General features: G+C 28.3%; 1 long non-coding RNA gene across 2 annotated transcripts; it reads right to left on the minus strand.

Moving 5' to 3' along the window:
- Positions 1–2,705: 2,705 nt before the first annotated feature.
- Positions 2,706–5,704, minus strand: LOC126654051 (uncharacterized). Of its 2 annotated transcripts, XR_008790918.1 has the most exons (3): positions 5,524–5,687; positions 4,197–4,283; positions 2,706–3,475 (listed from the first exon to the last, which is right to left on the minus strand). It is a non-coding gene; the product is annotated as an uncharacterized LOC126654051 (long non-coding RNA). The 2 variants fall into 2 exon arrangements; XR_007632400.2 differs by lacking the exon at positions 2,706–3,475 and having other exon boundaries at positions 4,135–4,283; positions 5,524–5,704.
- Positions 5,705–22,374: the final 16,670 nt, after the last annotated feature.

The following is a 22,374-nucleotide window of genomic DNA, read 5'->3' on the forward strand; positions in this document are numbered from 1 at the left end:
AGTATCCAAATCTACCTACCCCTAACCCATAGCCAAGTTACAACCCTCACAAGTCCATATGATAGTTGTTGATTACCGAACCAAATAGTGGAGTTCGGGACTAAAGGCAAGCTTATGGTGAATAAGCACGATGTGAGTTTAATTGTTTACCCTAAACACTTGTGTGCTGGAGTGATATCTTGTGAGTTTCATTGTGCTTTGCTTGGTTCCTTTGAGAATAATGCCATGATTTACCATTTCATTTTGGCCAATGTGTGCATGTCCCGTAGATGATTGTAACTCCGAATTTGCTTAACACAAATGCCTTACCAATAGTATTCTCAATGTCATTGGACTATGTCATTATACTTGCATTCATCGTTGGTTGCATCGCTTACAATTGATAACACTAGAAATTTGTCTTGTGCCTTCATTGGTTGGGAGTTCGTGTGTAGTCATGTGTTTACAATCTCCAAGGTTGCTAATTGTTGTGGTTGATAGTAAGATTCATTTCTTGCTTGGGGACAAGCAAGGTTTTAGTGTGAGGAGGTTTGATAGGAGTGAAATACTCCTATCTTTAGGATGTCTTTTCGTATGCTTTTATGTGTTTTCACCCCGCTTTTATATGGAATTGATTAGCTTATAGAGGGTGTTTATGTTTCAGGGAATCAAGAGCATTACGAAGAGTTTTGAGGCCGAAATAGTGGAAAATGAGCGGAAGCGGAAGTCGAGCGCAAAAGAAGTTAAAGCCGGAAGCGAAAGAAGTCGACTCCCCCTTTTGGAGAGGTGTCTCGAATCGAGACATCCCACTTAAATGGGTGTCTCGAATCGAGACACAAAAATTTGAGAAGCAGAATTATCTGCTTAGTGTGTCTCGAATCGAGACACACTCATAAGTTGAGTGTCTCGATTCGAGACAAGAGGAAAGGAAGGATGTCAGCTTTTCTCAGAACATTTCCTAATTGGGCCAAACATTCTAGATGGGTTGTATTTTGTTCCCTATTTTGGGCTGTACTATATAAGGGTACCTTATTTTCCCTTTTTAGGGTTATGCACTAGATTTAGATTTGTAGCCCCCATTTCCTATTACTATTCTCAGATTTTTAGATACAATTGTTCTTAGTTTTAATTCCAGATTCTTGTTCTTAACTTTGGTGATTAATGCAAGATTATTATTATTCAAGCTTCATTATTATAGTTATTATTGAATGTTTTTCTTCTACTTATTAAAGGTAATCTTTCTACATCTTAATAGTATGTTTAATTCTTGTTTAATTATTGCTTTAGCTTTGATAATGGCTAGCTAAACTCCTTGTTTGGGGGTTGTTGATGATTGCCATGATTAGTTGAATAGTTGATTAGGGTTGATTTGTGTTGGGAGTTTGTTGTGATTATTGGGGCTTAATGCTTAGATTAACTTGATCTATTAATCTATGTTTAGAGACTAGTTAATTAGGCGAGAGTCAATTAATTAGACGGACTTAGTTGATCACAAACCTAAAATCTAATCACGCTAGGGCGGTTTAGGGATTAGGTGGTTAGAAGTTAGCTTCGCGATTGGATTTGATTGTCATTTGTTGAATTCTAATTACGCGAGAGCGATTTAGACTTCAACTTGATAATCTAATCTCAATTAGACCTAATTGCGGACTCGAGAGAGCGGATTAGGCAATCTAGGAAAACTTGACCCGAACCGATAACACTACTATACCCAATTTTCTAGGATTCGTTAGTGGCATGATTTAACAACCTCTAAACGCCTTTTCCTATTGTTTTACCCCGTTTATTAATTAAGTGATTTAGTTTTTAATTGCTTAAAGTGTTGATTTCACTAGTTTTAAATTCCGTAGTCATTTCTAAAATTCCAATTGATCGTTGCTTTCCGAATTGAATTTCCCATTACATGTTCGCTCACTTTAAACCTCTTGTCTTCGTGGGATCGATTCCGTATTTCCGGATTACTACAAGTTAGTAAATTTGCTAACAACAGGTCTAGGTTGTTGAAACACTGGTTGAACAACACTAGCACTTGAACCTTGTGGTCCAGACATAGGACATTCTCTTGAGAAATGACCTTGCTGCCCACACGTGTAACAACCTCTCGTCATAAAGCATACCCCAAAATGCTTCTTCCCACAAGTATTACATAGTGGTACTGTTCCTCCTGAACTTCGTCCACTAGAACTTGATCCAGACATACTGAACCTCCTATCTTTCTTTCCTTTCTTAAATCCTTTACGATATGGTCCAGTGAACCTGTTCGTATTCGAACTAGCAGTTCCTTCTCTTACGAGCTCACCAGTAACATTGATCTTTCCAAATTGGATCAAAGTACTTTCCATCTGACGTGCACTATCGATGATTTGCACCAAATCCTTCCTAACATCAGATAGCAATCCAATATATTCGGGTCCTAGCCCCTTAATAAACCTTGAATTCACCCTATCTCTATCCAACATCAGGTATCACATCGTTATGAACAGACTCCTCATCATGAACATTCTCCTCTTGAATGTTTTCCTCATGCTGATCAGCCATTCTGATCAAAGCACGTCGTCTATTAAAATCTATCTATGCGTTCTAATCGTATACTATCAGGCTCTACTTACTCCTAACAAGCATACAGACTCGATCCTAGAGCACAGCTGGAAATATTTAAAAACAAATGATGACTTAACAAATGACATGACAGAAACTTATATGTTGCAGTAGACTCTATTTATTAATTTCCTAGGTTCACATTCCATACGGTATATTACAATGATACCACCTTTCACATATTAGTAATGGTTTAAGATTATAAACCATCACTTTGATATCAAACTCGACAATGGCCCGTTTTTCGACCATTGCTCTGATACCACCTTTGTCACGACCCGATTCTCGGCATCGAGACCGGCGCTAGGGAATGGGAGTGGTTGCTCCGAAACCCGTAGCAAGCCTTAAAATACATTAAAAATCACTTAAAATTTTTCGCGGAATTCAAATCATTTTCGAACATTTTAAAATCGCAGTTTAAAACGTTCTATAATCAATTACCATTTAAAACATGCACATAATTTTTCTCTTTAATTATTGCATTTTAGTTTCAAAACCATTTCTCTATGGTTTATCATGCATCTCAAAATGCGTACCATCTTACTATGGTAATTACTGCATTTCACTATGCGGGCCATTTCTCTATGGACTTAACCGCATTTCATTATGCAGACCATTTCATTATGGGTTTAACTGCATTTCATTATGCAGATGCGCTCGCCGCATTTTATACTCGTGCAGTCGCTCGGACTTTCGCACAGCATTCACATATTACATATTATCAGAGTTTAGCGTTATAATAAAATAAAGCATAAATAAGTCCAACGACCACTAAGGTATCACCGTTCATTATTCTAGCTACTGCAACTCTAGACACATAAAGGAAAGTCATTCTCACTTATTCAATCCAGGGATTTCCGGAACAAGAAATTGGAAATCCGCACCTCAAACTACTCGCCTGTAAAAATATTAAATTCAACGGGGTCAGTTATAAAAACTGGTGAATGCGTACAACATGTACTAATAAACATTAATATGAAAGCAATGCATTCCAGATTACCGATTCATATGAAACCCTAAACCATGATTCATGTTCCTATATGCTTTCAACACAGGAAACATAAATAATCCACATTTTTCCATTCCATCCGGGTGAACCTTTTATTTTTCTTTGGCCGTATTTATTTTCTCTTTTTGTACTATTAGCCAGTCAAATTCCGATTAGTTTACTTTTACGTATTTGAAAGTCCCAGACTCTTCTTACAATACAACGGATTTCGGCAGTACATAAATACCGTCGCCAATTTCACTTTTTTTAAATAAAAGGTTTCAACCTCTCAGATCTCGGTAGTTTGCTGACTACCTTTGGTCGTCTATATTCCGTTGCCTCTGAAGATCTGCCATATGTCTAGGCCGTCGCCTGACTACTAGACCGTCGTCTAGTTTTCCACATACCCATATTCACATGCAAATAAATTCTAAATGCAATACTGGTGATCACACAGCACTATTGCCGCCCAATAGTAAGCACGTTTCAATGAATCTAAATCGGTTTCAACACTATGAATAGTTCATGCGATTTAAATTCAAAATAAAATAAAGCATTTGCAAATCATGTAAAGCAGTTCGCAATATTTTTAATACTAATATTTAGCAGTATAAGTTGTAAACACACTCACAGTACTCGCTTATTCCAAATATAAAAATACCACCCGTCGAATATCAAAACCTTTGCTCGCCGGTTTCCGCGACAAAACTCGCTGGATCTAATTTAGAGATTAAACATTAATAAATGTAATAACTCTAAATTCTAGGATAAACTCTAGACCGACTCAACCATATAACCACATAATCACAAACCAAATTTGATTCCGACTATCTATATCCGCGTCATCGTATTTCTATACGATACACCACGTAGTTTATTTATTTCCATAAATAAACATAGAATTATAATTCCATATAATTCTATCACACATTCAATTCACATAATTTCTAAAATACACCTTTAGAAAATATCAACAAACATATCACAATTCACAAATATCCAAAAATATTTTTCCGTAAAATATTTTTGACCCGGGGCTCGGCCCCCCCTTATTTTCTGCCAAAAACATTTCGGCACTAACTGCTGCCAACTGAGTTTAGGACTGAGCCAACATGCTCTATCCCCTCTACTCAAACTCCGGTCACCGTATTCCGGTGGTTTTGGCCGGAAAACTCAAAAACGCTAAAAACGCTTAAAAATCCATTTTAAGCCATTTTAACACCGAAATTCACCAAAATCTTTTTCAAATACAATTTTAATTTTTATCTTGTAAAAACAGCAGCCCAATATTTTTAAAATAATATTTTCCATTATTTTAACCATTAAAACCGAAATAATCAATTAATAATCAAAACCGATTATTAATCCGTCAAAACACCACACAAAAATCATTTAAACTCCACAAATAATTATCAAACACATTTCATAAATTTTTCATAAATATTTTCTGCCCAGAATGTAAAATGACAGTTTTACCCTTTTTAGAACTATTTTGGCCGAATAGAGTTATTAAAAATTAAACCCGATTATTAAACCGCTAAAAATTAACCATCAACCATTTAATTAACATCAACCACAAATATAACTCATACATGAACCAATTATTTCCAGAAATTAAAAATCAATTTATTTACTCTTTTTAAGCTATTTTTAAGCTTTAAAACAATTAAAAATCGAAACTCAACTAATTAAATTAACACCCGAATAAATTAACATTTTTAATCCACAAAAATCACACTTTAAAGCATATATAAATCTCAACATATAGATCAGCCCAGAAATTTAAATAAATAATTTAATTTTCACGGAAAAATTATTTTAAAACCGAAACCCACATAAATAACAACCAAAACTAGTTAATTAACCATCAAACATCAAATTTACACCATCCTAAGCATGTTTCTAGACCTCAACCAACATCAGCAAATAAAAACTAAGATTTGAGCTTGAAATTATACCTCAAACGAACATGCAAATATAGATTAATGATCTACGTAAGCTCCTCGTCAATTTCCGTTAAGAAAATTTTGAGAGAAAATCAAAGGATAAATTTTTGTGTTTTGAGCTTGAATGGTTCGGCACCCACACTCAAATGGAGAAGACAATTGAAGACTTGGGCACCAAGTTGTCTTAAGAAAATATCTAGATATTATTAGGTTGTTCAATTATTTGCAAGTTTGCCATTATGGCATTCTTGTAAATAATTCGAACTCTAGGGGCAAAATAAATTCAACTTTACCAAATATTCAAAAACATTAAATCATATCGTATGGGCTGTTTTTAAAATATTTTTGGGCTTTTAAAAATATTTAAAATAATTATTTTTACGGTTTTTAGTGAAAAATCACAAAATTCACTTTTAACACGTAAAATTGCCAAAAATCACATTTAAGGCAAACACATAGCAAATCACATTTTTACCCTTATAAATTCATCACGTGAATTTATACACTATTTTCGAGGTCCTAATCAATTAAAATCGGACACACACGAAAATAAACACTAATAATTCTACGGGGTATTACATAAATTGGATGGAAAAAAAATGATTTTTTGATTAAAATCGAAAACCGCTTTCTCTCACTTTTTAAGAGATCAAATTGAAAAGAAGATTAACACGATATATGCATTTCTGCTGCTACCTCCAGCTCATCTCGTCAACAAGTTTACTGCTCCAATAATGCTGTTATAAATTCCAGCTCATCAACAGCTAATTCCAACTCATCAACAGCTGGTTACAGCTCATGTAAAGCTCATCAATTGTGTATAAATAGAGTTCCATATTTTAGCTTTAAATTTTGATTTGTAATTTTCGCAATCCAATTCAATATAGTTGATTTGTTCTCTGATTTCCAATAAAGATTTTTAGACAGAAGAAGAGCAAGGTCCGCCGAGAATTTAACTAACAAATTTTGTGGCCGGAGTTCAAAATGAATATAAGAATGGATATAGTTTCAATCTAGAACTAGTTCTCTCTCTCTCTTTGAAATTTTCTCTCCTTTCTCCTAGACAACTTCCTCTCTACTTCATCTCTTAAAGGGTGGGAGGAGGTGATTTTCCGATCTCAATCGGAAATCACCCCTCTCCATCCATAAAAATTTAGTATTCTATAAATTTAGCCTCTATTCAATAAATTTATCCGTTTGATAGATTTTTCGGTATGGATTTTAGTGTATTTTTTGCTTGAAATTTATGTTTTTTTATATTTTTGTGGTGTGTTTTTTTAGATGTCTCAAGAATCTCTAATGATTGTTCAAGCTTTAAAGTCAATTTTTTTGTAGATTTGAGATTTTTGGATGGGTGTTGTTCTAACTTCTTAGAATTTTATTGAAGATGAGGATCGGAAATATTAAGATTCAACGGTTCAAGTGGAATGCCGGTTAAATCGGAAAGATAAATCGAAGACCCGCTCTAACGAAACTTCGCTCTTAAATTCTCGTTCGGTCCTTTCATGTGGAATGGATGTTCAGATTTTTCTAATGCAGCTTATTCTTCATCTATAGATATATGACATTTCAATTGTGGCTTATTCTTCATCTATAGATTCTATCTTTAAAAAAAAAAAAATTATGAGTAACACAGCATATGTGCAATAATGGCCGTACCTCTCAGATCCCAATGTAACCTCTATTTACTTTATTTTTTGCCTTTATAAAGCTAAAGTTGTTTGATTAATGTGCCATTGAAGCGTGTGAATTTCTACTCTTTTATGTGTAAAATCTGCCAACAAAGTTTTTCTTCATTTTATACAGACAAATGGACATCACTACTACTTTTTTGTGGGTATAAAATAAGCAGGACAGAGTTATTTCCCTTTTTTTCAGTAATAATACTAAATTTAAAGGGCATTTAAAGAATTTATTCCCACATTGAATGTAATTATGATAATTTATTTATTTTTTAAAAATTTGCACCAGGCTAATTTTTAATTTGCGGTCTAAACTGATTACTAGTATGGTTCATGGTAACAACTTACTAATTCCATGCATGATTCGCATGGAATCTTTTATTATCGGAGTGTTTATATAATAAATTAATTTAAGCTAATACCTCTTCTCTTTGTATAAAAAAAATTAAAAACATTGTGATTTCATAACATTGCATTTCCTATGGCAGAAAAATTAAGCTTAGCTTTATGGAATAAAGTTCTAACTATTGCTTTCTTGTCCAAAAAACATTACATGGATTGGTTCCTACTTTTTGAAGTTGAAAATGAAAATAATATTAATTAGGTATAATTCAATTGATGCTAGAACAAATGATCTCAATCGAATTTATCTAATTAATTTGAAAAAACAGACAAAATAATCATATATCATCACATGCTAATTAAGCAAATATAATTCTGCTATTAAAATGCTTTTTAGGGCTTTTGTTTCCGATGATTATATGCTTTGATTCTTTGGCCACGTACGTTTTATTCTTCTTTTATTTATTTTATATAAAATGGTAACGTTAATTAGTATCATGTAGCTTCAACTTGACTCACTTCCTAGTGTCGTATAAGTGAAGACATAAAAATTTCCCTTTTATAATTATACAAAAGCTACAACTGCATTTTAAACTTTTGTCTAAAGATTGATCTATCATATCATATTTAATTTAAATTTTGCATATGTATGTAGACACAAGTTCATGTAAACTTATCACCTTAGTTTTTACAAAAAGATTGCAGTAAAATAGCAGGGAAAGTGTATTTATCAACCCATAATTTTAACATGTTTGTTAAATATTAAAATTAATTATATATATATATTAAGTCTATCTGTATAAAATTAATTTTACGTGAAGTATATAACAGTATAGTATATCACATCAATTCCAAACTGATTATAAATATATTTGACATACATTAAAAAAATGATAGTATATATAAGAGAATTTTAATAATATTATATATCTCAAAAATATTAAATTAGTGATAGATAAACATATTTAGCCAAAATAATATATGAATAAATTTTTAGAGATAATAACCTTTGATAGGCTGCACAATAAAGACAATCCTCCTTTTATTAATTTACCACATTGTAAATCAAATCATGCAATTCAATAAGTTTCCCTTTTTGACAAAAAATATAAGTTTCCCTTTAAAAGGAGTTTCTTTTATCCAATGATAGAAATCGAACTTATAGACTATGTTTGATTTATAGAATAGTTTTAAAATAGAATAACTATATAACATTAGTTATTTTTTACTTTAATTTATAAAATAGCAACTTCATAAAATTATTATTTCATGATTTTATGGAATAATTACTCCATGTTATTATATTACTTCAATTAAACATGACCTTATCTATAAATTTAATCCGTCCACTTTTTTGATATTTAATTCTTAAATTGGCTATTTTAATCTGAATTGACATGGTAATATTTTTTTGGACAAATTAAGCTAATGTCTATAAAATAGAAAAATATAAGAGTCCAGTATTAATAAATAAAAATGGAGGGAACGATGCTAAAAATAAAACAAGTGCATTGAACAATAAAATATATGTTATGCCAATTATATAATGATCATACTCCATAAACTATAAAATTCAGCCATGAAATTCATTTTTTTCATAAAAACTTAAATAAACTCTAAACTTTACATCTAACACAGAACTTTGCTTATCTCAAGCCACTAAAATCATCTCACTAAATTATAATTTATGATGAAAAAATATATACTAAAGTCTGGTTCTCAATGCATACATATTCCTTGCTCAATGTTATAAAGATTATAATATAATTATTATAAGTTGTTTTGGCGTGCATGTTTCTCCTAACCAGAGAAGGGCACAATCCATGATTATAACATTAAATTAAACCTCTCCAAAACTCTATTATTATATAGTTATTAGTATTATTTTTAAAATACAATCATGAACAATCAAAACCTTATTATATTTTAATTAATCAGATCATTGACTTTTCATGGGACTTTGGTTCAATTCCAATGCTAGATAAATCAGTAACAAAACGACCTTATAGTGAGTAAGGTCACATCAGTGTATTCAAAATTTAATTTCTTAATAAATTAAATAAATAAGATAAAACTAAAACTGAGTTCAGTATCCTTTACTAGTTAAAAAATTAATTTTTTATTATGATAAGTGTTTATGTTGTTTTCATAATAATTTTTAAACAATATTAAAAAATGCCTTAATTGAATCGTGCACTGTTCACTTACACACTGATGGAACTAAAATTGAAAATGGGTTGGAGGAGTTTTTCGACCATTATTTCCGAAGTTGCATAACTTCCACCAAAGTTAATTCAATTTAATCTATAATTTTAAATGATATAAAAAATCGAATTGTTCAATATACATATGTTTCTTTTTTTAATATTGGTTAAACGCTTACGGTACAACCGATACGACAAACTACGAATATAAAATAAGTATATATTAATAACACATCAGCTTTTTTCATGTTTCTCTTGAATTCGGTAATTTAAGCATATATAATTGCCATATATAATACTAATATTTACAGTTATTTTTGCTAGATGTCGCGCATGCATTCTTCACATGTATGCTTTCTATTTCGAAATAAATCCGTCATTTTATTATTGCTGGCCTTTTACATTAAAAGGCATCTTTTATTTTTGGCAAATTATTTAAAAAGTTATATTTATTTGTCTCTAGTAGATATATAATTATTTTCAAATGAATTAATTGATGGATATTTCAATATAAAATAATTATCATTTTTAATATAAGTGCAAAAAAAAAAGGATTCATTAGCTTATTGGCAAATGCACCAATAAAAAATTTAATTATCAATATGCTATTTAAATATTTTAAACAATTATGTAAAGATCTATCTGAAAAATAGATTAGATAATGAAACTTAACCAAAATGACTATATTTTATTTTTAACCAAAATGACTATATGTTTGTTAAATTTTCTTTAGTTCAAATGGCTTTAACGTTTTGAAATGGATGAAGTATTATTTTCATGCTTGTGGATTTTATTTGCTCATTTGTATGGTTGGCGTCTAAGAAAAAAAAATTACAGAGAAATAGCAAAACAGAAAATAATTGTTTTTTTTTTAATTTGCAAATTTATGGTTATACATTTAAAAATGAATTTTTTAGTGATAAATAAAAATTCAGGGACTATAATTGAAAATTACTCAGTATAATGAAATAAAGAAGATATAAATGACTACTAAGTCAACGCTCGATGGTCCCACGGCAGGTCAGAAGTGACCCCACTCATTTGATGTTCTTCTTGTTTCCCACGGCGCAGGATAGCAACTAGCAGAGCTTCGTAGTCAAAAGTGTACAGAAAACACGTGGCATAAGCTAATTGGCTTTATTTTCTACAACGGCTAATATTTATAAGATGCCCTTCTCGAGTAGTGAGTTCACTGATGGACCCCACTTAAATTGAAACGAAACAGAAAAACAGGGGTTAGTTTTGCTGGATTTTTTTGGTTAATTAAAATTTACTATAGGACAAATTTAACATCATGAGGACAAAAATGTAAATTTCCATTTAATTCTAATTTTTAATGAAATACTTGTTTTACTTTCATTTTCAGTGAATTTGCTTACTTTCTTAACAACTAAGGACTAAAATTGACTTCCTATTCCCTTTTTGTTTGATTGAAGCTGAAAGGCCAAATGTTGTAAAAAAGTCAAATCTTTTACAAAAATTCCACAAAAAATCTGACTTTTTAATTTTGTTAATTTTGGCCAAAAATTGATTATTTGGTTTCACAAAAGTCATGATCTTTCAATTTTGTCGATTTTAGCCAAAAATGGATTATTTAGTTTCACAAAAATCCTGACCTTTCAATATTTGGCATGCCATATAGGCGTCACATAGGCTCCACATAGGCAATTTGAAATCAAATTGAGAGTTGGCCACAATTGAAACCAAATAATTTGTTTTTGGCCAAAATCGACAAAATTGAAAGGTTGGAACTTTTGTGAAATTTTTATAAAAAATTTGACCATTTTAAGACATTTGGCCAAGTTGAAATAAGGCGTTAACTTATCCCTTACTTGGTCTTCATTTATAAGCTTTAGTGTTTGTTAATTTGGAGCACCAATTCTTTCGTCCTATTTTATTTACTAATTTTTTGATTTTAAATATGTTAAAAATAATATTAAATGGAGTTTATGTATTTTTTTTTTATATTTTTCATTTTTATTTATATAAGTATACCATTTTTTAGAACATCAAAAAATAAAAAAATGACAAATAAAATAGAACAGAAGATATATTACTTTTAAATATAAGTTTAACACTAAAAACTAAAAAAAAATGTATTTAATATAAAAAGCTTATTTATCTCTTAATATAAAATGCTAAAAAATATTATAATTAGTCACTTATAAATATTATTATTATTATTTATTTTCAACCGTATGTTTAAACTATTTTAGCAATATCTTTTTTTTTCTAAAATTAATAAATAATAAAGCACTAAAGCACTTGAAGGTTCCGAGATACCAGGTAACCTAAAAACAAATAGAAAAGAGATTAGATAGGACGTCGGTGGAACTCACCGGTTCACTTCAACATTTCAGTTAGAGAAAGAAAAAAAAGAGAAAGAGACAATGTAGAAAATGGTAAATAAAAAAGTACCTTTAGAGTTTACATTTAAGGTAGTTTATATAGATTCTAGAGGTGAGCACGGATCCCGGATATCTCCAGAACCGAACAAAAAACTGGACTGAAAATATTCAGGACCGGAAAATATCCTTTAAACCGGTCCATTGTAATACGGTTTTTAAAATTAAAAACCTAAACCTAAAATTTTAAACGGTTAACCGGTAAATCGGTTAACCATAAAAAACGGTTCGGTTTTTCGGTTTTACGGTTTTTAACCATATAACCATTAGAAAAATTAAAGACAAAAAAGATAAAATTTTAATTCTATTTGATTTTTTAGCAAGCAAAAAAAACTGTAAAAATTCAAATTATATTAAAAATATAAATCTAAACTATCTTATGAATAGTTAAGTCAATTCAAATATTTAAAACTATTATTATTTATAAATAATTTATGAGTAATATTAAAGCTAGGTTTGTATTTTTTGAATTGTTTGTGGTGTTGTTCACGTCCACTTTCTACTATTTATATACTTAAATATTCCTATTTCTGTTAAGTAAATATTTTAATAAGGAAAAAAAATTTCTTTTAAAATATTTTCATATATAAATTCTTCTAAAATATATAAATATTCCTAAATAAAATATATGTCAATATATTTTTATAATTAGATTTTATTGTGTATATTATAAAATCCATATTATTTTACAGATCATAAAATATATCTTATTAATTATTAAAAATATATGAATATATATATAAACCGGTTAACCGATTAACCACGGTTTTTAGAAATCCAAAACCTAAACCTAAACCATTAACCATGAAAACTAAAAATCAAAACCTAAACCTAAACCGTTGGACCGGTTAACCACATTTTCCGGTTCGGATTTCCGGTTTCGGTTCGGTTAATCGGTTTGTCCGGTTTTTTTGCCCACCCCTAGTTTAAGTTTTAAAATCAATTTTTTTTTGTAGATCTGAAATTTTTGGATGTGTGTTGTTCTAACTTCTTAGAATTTCATTGAAGATGAGGATCGGAAATATTAAGATTCAACGGTTCAAGCGGAATGCCGGTTAAATCGAAAAGATAAATCGAAGATTCGCTCCAACGGAACTTCGCTCTTAAGTTTTCGTTCGGTCCTTTCATGTGGAATCGATGTTCAGATTTTTCTAATTTCGATTTGTTTTTTACTTGTATTTTGGATGATTTATTAGTATTTTAAATTAAAATTGAAAGATCATAATTTTGATGTATGACATTTCAATTGTAGCTTATTCTTCATCTATAGATTCTATCTTTTTAAAAAAAAAAAAATTATGAGTAACACAGCATATGTGCAATAATGGCCGTACCGCTCAGATCCCAATGTAACCTCTATTTACTTTATTTTTTGCCTTTATAAAGCTAAAGTTGTTTGATTAATGTGCCATTGAAGCGTGTGAATTTCTACTCTTTTATGTGTAAAATCTGCCAACAAAGTTTTTCTTCATTTTATACAGACAAATGGACATCACTACTACTTTTTTTTGGGTATAAAATAAGCAGGACAGAGTTATTTCCCTTTTTTCCAGTAATAATACTAAATTTAAAGGGCATTTAAAGAATTTATTCCCACATTGAATGTAATTATGATAATTTATTTATTTTTTAAAAATTTGCACCAGGCTAATTTTTAATTTGCGGTCTAAACTGATTACTAGTATGGTTCATGGAACAACTTACTAATTCCATGCATGATTCGCATGGAATCTTTTATTATCGGAGTGTTTATATAATAAATTAATTTAAGCTAATACCTCTTCTCTTTGTATCAAAAAAAATTAAAAACATTGTGATTTCATAACATTGCATTTCCTATGGCAGAAAAATTAAGCTTAGCTTTATGGAATAAAGTTCTAACTATTGCTTTCTTGTCCAAAAAACATTACATGGATTGGTTCCTACTTTTTGAAGTTGAAAATGAAAATAATATTAATTAGGTAACAGTGCTAAATGGCCCGAAAATTTTGGACACAAAATGGCCCGAATTTGCAAGTGAGTCCTTTTGCTGATTTATGCTTAATTTCCTATTTGCGCATATAACCTCTCCATTCTTTATTGGTAATTAAATATACACGGGTTTTTAAGTGTTTTAATTATTACTCCAACCATAACACAAAAAATAAGACAACATGACCATGAATGTTAGCAAATGGACAACTCATTTAGACGTTGTATTTTTTTATTCTAACATACCCTTATATTTATATTATGTTAGTAACTAGTCCCTACATTATTTATTAAAAAAATCCATATCATAGAGACCAACAGAAACTAAAAAAAATTAGCACATAGATTTAACTAATAGTACTAAAATTTGAAAAGAAAAAATAACTTACATTAATTTTATTTTATTTTATACAAAATGTAATTTTATTTTATTGGTTTATAAATTATAAATTATAAATAATTGTGAAAAAAAATTGTGAAACATTTTAAAACAACAATAGATCTTTTCAAAGTATATAATTTTAAAGGATACATATATTAAAATATAATATTTAATAAAATAAAAAATATTGTAACATATTTAATAAAATGAAATTATAGTCGATTCAAATTGATAAAACAAATCGAGTCGAATTCAAATTAGTCCAAACTTTTTAATAAAATAAAAATATGGCCTATTCAAATAAAATTGAATTAAATCTGAATTACGCCAAACTCGAACTCTAAAAAAAGAGGCTCCTTTTAATAAAGACATAATCTTTCAAAAAAAAAAGACATAAAAAAATTAATGTAGTAAAAAAATTAATTTTTCATGTGTAAAGATGTTCGTTTTAAATATTTTACTTAATGAAGTCCCAAAACTAATTATATTGATTCTTTACAAAAAAAATTAAGAGGGTTAGGTCTGATAACCGAAAGAAAAATGAAGATGATCATATTTTTTTAAACAAATGATCTATTTCGACAAAATGTAATTGCATGTACAAAAAACATTAGCTTGTTTTAAGGACATCCATTTCAGTTACATACTTGAGTGAAAAATACTAGACTTTATAATTATGCCCTCTAATGTTGCGTGATTAAAGGGTCAGCGATCTCAAATATATAACTTAAATGAATATGATATTGAAACCTCTATAAAAATTATATTCTATGTTTATGTGATAAAGGGAAGGAGAACGCACAATACTCAGTTGCAATTAGTCAGCGTAGGAAGGAGCCACTCAACCCTCTAATCGATGGAATAGAACTCGAACGAAGTGAGACGAACATTGTTGATAATTTCTTGTCAAGATGAATATTATATGAACTCGCATTATAATTCTATTTTTTTTATCTCTTTGATCCCTCCAAGTAGTCCGAGTTAATCCTTCAATCAATCAGTTGTGAGAGAAAAAGAGGCCGAATTGGCTTTATGGGCTTTTCGTTCCTCTCCAACCAGTTGAACTTTCGTTGGTCGTCTCCAACTTGATTCTCCTAATGTGGCTGGTTTTTCCGGCAAACTATGGCCGATCCAGCCACTTTGACTGCTTCTATATAAAAGAACGTTTATATTAATATTCTTTTATTTTATTTAAATATAATTAAAAATAATTATTAACTAGATAACTAATGAGATATTATTATAATTAGAGTTCTAATTAAATTACACTACTTATAATTGTATAGAATATTAACTAATATAGACTATTTTAAATTTTAAATTTAATTATTATTTAATTATATAAAATTTTAATTAAAATATACTATGTCTGATAATTTACTAATTTAATTATTTTTTATTTTTTACATAAGATAAACTATTCTTAAGTAACTACTACTATTTTAATAATTATATGATATATACAATTTACAATTATAGAAATTATTATTAATTGTAAATAAATATAATTTTACAAATAAAAAATAAATATAATTATAATTATAATTTTTTAACAAGTTATACTACGAGGTACATGTAAAACACATAAAGCGATATTAGATTTTTTTTTAAAAAAATATTAAAAAGAAAAGTCAGAAATTTTGAATTATGTATGAATATATTTAATTATAATAGAATAATATACAATTGGGTCCGAATTTATTTTCTAAAATATAAAATTTTGGATAATTTATTTTCAATAATTATGGCAGCAACTTGAATTTTATTAAACAGTTACGTGTAACTCTCAATTGGTTAATTCCATAATCCTATGCTAACCCATAATTCTATGCTATTTAATAACCTATTAAATGTCAAAGAGAATCCATTTATTGTCTTTTTTGCAGAGATAACCTTTAGTATATTGTTAATTGTATTAAGGACATTCGGGCTATTTTGTGTCCATCTATTTCGGGCTGAATAGAATTTCCCTAATTCAATTGATGCTAGAACAAATGATCTCAATCGAATTTATCTAATTAATTTGAAAAAACAGACAAAATAATCATATATCATCACATGCTAATTAAGCAAATATAATTCTGCTATTAAAATGCTTTTTAGGGCTTTTGTTTCCGATGATTATATGCTTTGATTCTTTGGCCACGTACGTTTTATTCTTCTTTTATTTATTTTATATAAAATGGTAACGTTAATTAGTATCATGTAGCTTCAACTTGACTCACTTCCTAGTGTCGTATAAGTGAAGACATAAAAATTTCCCTTTTATAATTATACAAAAGCTACAACTGCATTTTAAACTTTTGTCTAAAGATTGATCTATCATATCATATTTAATTTAAATTTTGCATATGTATGTAGACACAAGTTCATGTAAACTTATCACCTTAGTTTTTACAAAAAGATTGCAGTAAAATAGCAGGGAAAGTGTATTTATCAACCCATAATTTTAACATGTTTGTTAAATATTAAAATTAATTATATATATATATTAAGTCTATCTGTATAAAATTAATTTTACGTGAAGTATATAACAGTATAGTATATCACATCAATTCCAAACTGATTATAAATATATTTGACATACATTAAAAAAATGATAGTATATATAAGAGAATTTTAATAATATTATATATCTCAAAAATATTAAATTAGTGATAGATAAACATATTTAGCCAAAATAATATATGAATAAATTTTTAGAGATAATAACCTTTGATAGGCTGTACAATAAAGACAATCCTCCTTTTATTAATTTACCACATTGTAAATCAAATCATGCAATTCAATAAGTTTCCCTTTTTGACAAAAAATATAAGTTTCCCTTTAAAAGGAGTTTCTTTTATCCAATGATAGAAATCGAACTTATAGACTATGTTTGATTTATAGAATAGTTTTAAAATAGAATAACTATTCCATATAACATTAGTTATTTTTTACTTTAATTTATAAAATAGCAACTTCATAAAATTATTATTTCATGATTTTATGGAACAATTACTCCATGTTATTATATTACTTCAATTAAACATGACCTTATCTATAAATTTAATCCGTCCACTTTTTTGATATTTAATTCTTAAATTGGCTATTTTAATCTGAATTGACATGGTAATATTTTTTTGGACAAATTAAGCTAATGTCTATAAAATAGAAAAATATAAGAGTCCAGTATTAATAAATAAAAATGGAGGGAACGATGCTAAAAATAAAACAAGTGCATTGAACAATAAAATATATGTTATGCCAATTATATAATGATCATACTCCATAAACTATAAAATTCAGCCATGAAATTCATTTTTTTCATAAAAACTTAAATAAACTCTAAACTTTACATCTAACACAGAACTTTGCTTATCTCAAGCCACTAAAATCATCTCACTAAATTATAATTTATGATGAAAAAATATATACTAAAGTCTGGTTCTCAATGCATACATATTCCTTGCTCAATGTTATAAAGATTATAATATAATTATTATAAGTTGTTTTGGCGTGCATGTTTCTCCTAACCAGAGAAGGGCACAATCCATGATTATAACATTAAATTAAACCTCTCCAAAACTCTATTATTATATAGTTATTAGTATTATTTTTAAAATACAATCATGAACAATCAAAACCTTATTATATTTTAATTAATCAGATCATTGACTTTTCATGGGACTTTGGTTCAATTCCAATGCTAGATAAATCAGTAACAAAACGACCTTATAGTGAGTAAGGTCACATCAGTGTATTCAAAATTTAATTTCTTAATAAATTAAATAAATAAGATAAAACTAAAACTGAGTTCAGTATCCTTTACTAGTTAAAAAATTAATTTTTTATTATGATAAGTGTTTATGTTGTTTTCATAATAATTTTTAAACAATATTAAAAAATGCCTTAATTGAATCGTGCACTGTTCACTTACACACTGATGGAACTAAAATTGAAAATGGGTTGGAGGAGTTTTTCGACCATTATTTCCGAAGTTGCATAACTTCCACCAAAGTTAATTCAATTTAATCTATAATTTTAAATGATATAAAAAATCGAATTGTTCAATATACATATGTTTCTTTTTTTAATATTGGTTAAACGCTTACGGTACAACCGATACGACAAACTACGAATATAAAATAAGTATATATTAATAAAACATCAGCTTTTTTCATGTTTCTCTTGAATTCGGTAATTTAAGCATATATAATTGCCATATATAATACTAATATTTACAGTTATTTTTGCTAGATGTTGCGCATGCATTCTTCACATATATGATTTCTATTTCGAAATAAATCAGTCATTTTGTTATTGCTGGCGTTTTACATTATAAGGCATCTTTTATTTTTGGCAAATTATTTAAAAAGTTATATTTATTTGTCTCTAGTAGATATATAATTATTTTCAAATAAATTAATTGATGGATATTTCAATATAAAATAATTATCATTTTTAATATAAGTGCAAAAAAAAGGATTCATTAGCTTATTGTCAAATGCACCAATAAAAAATTTAATTATCAATATGCTATTTAAATATTTCAAACAATTATTTAAAGATCTATCTGAAAAATAGATTAAATAATGAATTTTAACCGAAATGACTATATATATTTTTAATCAAAATGACTATATGTTTGTTAAATTTTCTTTGGTTCATTTTAACATTTTGAAATGGATGAAGTATTATTTTCATACTTGTGGATTTTATTTGCTCATTTGAATGGTTGGCGTCTAAGAAAAAAAATTACAGAGAAATAGCAAAATAGAAAATAATTGTTTTTTTTTAATTTGCAAATTTATGGTTATCATTTGCAAAATAGAAAATAATTAATATTTAGTAATAAATAAAAATTCAGGGACTATAATTGAAAATTACTCAGTATAATGAAATAAAGAATATATAAATGACTACTAAGTCAACGCTCGATGGTCCCACGGCAGGTCAGAAGTGACCCCACTTATTTGATGTTCTTGTTTCCCACGGCGCAGGATAGCAACTAGCAGAGCTTCGTAGTCAAAACTGTATAGAAACGACATCAACACGTGGCATAAGCTAATTGGCTTTATTTTCTACAACGGCTAATATTTATAAGATGCCCTTCTCGAGTAGTGAGTTCACTGATGGACCCCACTTAAATTGAAATGAAACAGAAAAACAGGGGTTAGTTTTGCTGGATTTTTTTGGTTAATTAAAATTTACTATAGGACAAATTTAACATCATGACTTCATGAGGACAAAAATGTAAATTTCCATTTAATTCTTATTTTTAATAAAATATTTATTTTACTTTCATTTTCAGTGAATTTGCTTACTTTCTTAACAACTAAGGACTAAAATTGACTTCCTATTCCCTTTTTGTTTGATTGAAGTTGAAATAAGGCGTTAACTTATCCCTTATAGCATCCCCAATAGTATTCTTTAAAATAAAGAACATCTTTTATAAAATAAAGAACATTATAAAGATAAAGAGTGATATTTAAAATTTTACTCCAATGGACTCTTTAATATCAGTTTTTTATTGTATATAATTTTAATAATTAATAATAAAATAAAAATATTAAATAATAATAATATTAAATTAATTGCCTCTCTAATTTTAAATTTTATTTTATTTTGTTTTCATAAAAAATATTAATAAAATATTAAATATTAAATATTAATAAAATATTAAATATTAAATATTAATAAAATATTAAATATTAATAAAATAATTTTTTATTTAATTTTTTATTTAATTTTTTATTCAATTTTTTTACTAAAAGTAAAAATAACCACCTTATTTTTTAAAATTTAAAATTTTACAATTTGAAAAATGAAGTAGATAGTGAAAATGGATCTCTGCATGTGGAGAGCCATTTTCGCTCTCTACTCTAAATATAAAGAATAGAGAGTCCATTGGACTCCTAATTTATTGTCAAACTCTTTAATTTAAAGAGTTTGACAATTTTAAAGAGTTTATTAGGGATGCTCTTACTTGGTTTTCATTTATAAGCTTTAGTGTTTGTTAATTTAGAGCACCAATTCTTTCGTCCTATTTTTATTTACTAATTTTTTGATTTTAAATATGTTAAAAATAATATCAAATGGAGTTTATGTATTTTTTTATATTTTTCATTTTTATTTATATAAGTATACCATTTTTTAGAACATCAAAAAATAAAAAAATGACAAATAAAATAAAACAGAAGATATATTATTTTTAAATATAAGTTTAACACTAAAAATTTAAAAAAATGTATTTAATATAGAAAGCTTATTTATCTATTAATATAAAATGCTAAAAAATATTATAATTAGTGACTTATAAATATTATTATTATTATTTATTTTCAACCGTATGTTTTGAACTACTTTAGCAATATCTTTTTAAAAAAAAAAAAAAAAATTCGTTGGAATTTTAGGCGGTTCTCGAAAAAAGATAGCGAAAAAAAGGATTCCTAAAGTTGAGACTAAAAGGAATGTATAAACCAATGCTTCCATAAATTCAATCGTGGTTTACAATTATAGCTTCCATACCTATTTATTTGGGATCGTATCCCGGATAAAGAGAAAAAAAGAACAAGATTCAAAGAAAGGGCAGCAATTCAAATTCAACTATTTCCAGTATCTTATGTCAAATGTCAAAAAAAAATAGAAGAGAGGCTAAAAGTAAGAGGAAGGTTCTGAGATATCAAGTAACCTAAAAAAAGAGATTAGATAGACGTTGGTGGAACTCACCGGCTGTTCACTTCAACACTTTAGTGAGAGAAAGAAAAGAGAAGAGAAAGAGATAATATAGAAAATGGTTAATAAAAAAGTACCTTTAGGGTTTGTATTTAAGGTGGTTTATATAGATTCACATGTGTGATCATTTAAAATTTCTCTTTCTTGGTTCTCAATTTCAGTTAATTGAGCTAGTAATTTTTATTATGCCTCGAGTTATGTGTCAAATGCGTATAACACGAGAGATGTTCTAGTTCGTATATCAGAGGATCTTGCGTGGTTCCTTCTGGTTTGCTACGCACACATACTCTCCAAGCTATGATAATTCGGTCATCTTTCAGTATACTATTCGGATTATCTTGAAAGGATTTCTGATTTATGTATTTCGGATGAGTTGATATAGATGTATATTCTAGTCTCCAGACTAACTCCATTCTTATCTCGATAATTGTATCTTAAATGTGCAAGTTATTGTTTGACTTGGTGATATTATATGTCGGTAAGGTTCGTCACTATGAGACTATGTTGCAATAAACAGCCTATTCGTCCTTTGAAAGGAAGAAAAGGAGAGCAGAACGGAAGATTTAACAAGAAAAAAGCCTGAGCTATTTCATCTCTCGGGTCATCGAGTGTTAGATAAAGAAATCGATGTTGCGGCAGACCGCTGACGGATCGAAGGAGAAAGGTTGTTTACCCAAATTCAGAGGACGAGTCTGCTGATCAATCAAACAAACAAAGGTAGCCGCCTCAAGTGAGTTGTTTGAACGAAAAAGAGCAGATTTTTTGAACCGGCCGGAAGAGTTCTCTATCTCTTCTCTTGGAAGGATCGGTCGATCAATCCCTTATTCCTCACCCACGGACGGAAAGGAAAAATATATATTATTACATCGGTGGCGGTGCATGTTTTATTATTACAAAAAATGAAAAAGATCGTAAAAATTGAAAGAGAACGCATATACAAAAAGGTAAAAAGTAAAATAATGAACATACAAAATTAATAATGATAAATTTATAATCAAATAGTAATAAACTGTTATTAAAATTTTGTTTTGCATTTGCTATAGTTTACTGCATTAAGTTTTTCACTTGGGTTCTTTATATTAATGAAGAGGTGACCGGTGCTCTGCGAAATGAAGGCAAATGCCCTGATATTAAATTATTAAATTCTGGATTAATTAAAT

This window comes from Mercurialis annua, linkage group LG6 (genome assembly GCF_937616625.2).
Source record: "Mercurialis annua linkage group LG6, ddMerAnnu1.2, whole genome shotgun sequence".
Taxonomy (NCBI): domain Eukaryota; kingdom Viridiplantae; phylum Streptophyta; class Magnoliopsida; order Malpighiales; family Euphorbiaceae; genus Mercurialis; species Mercurialis annua.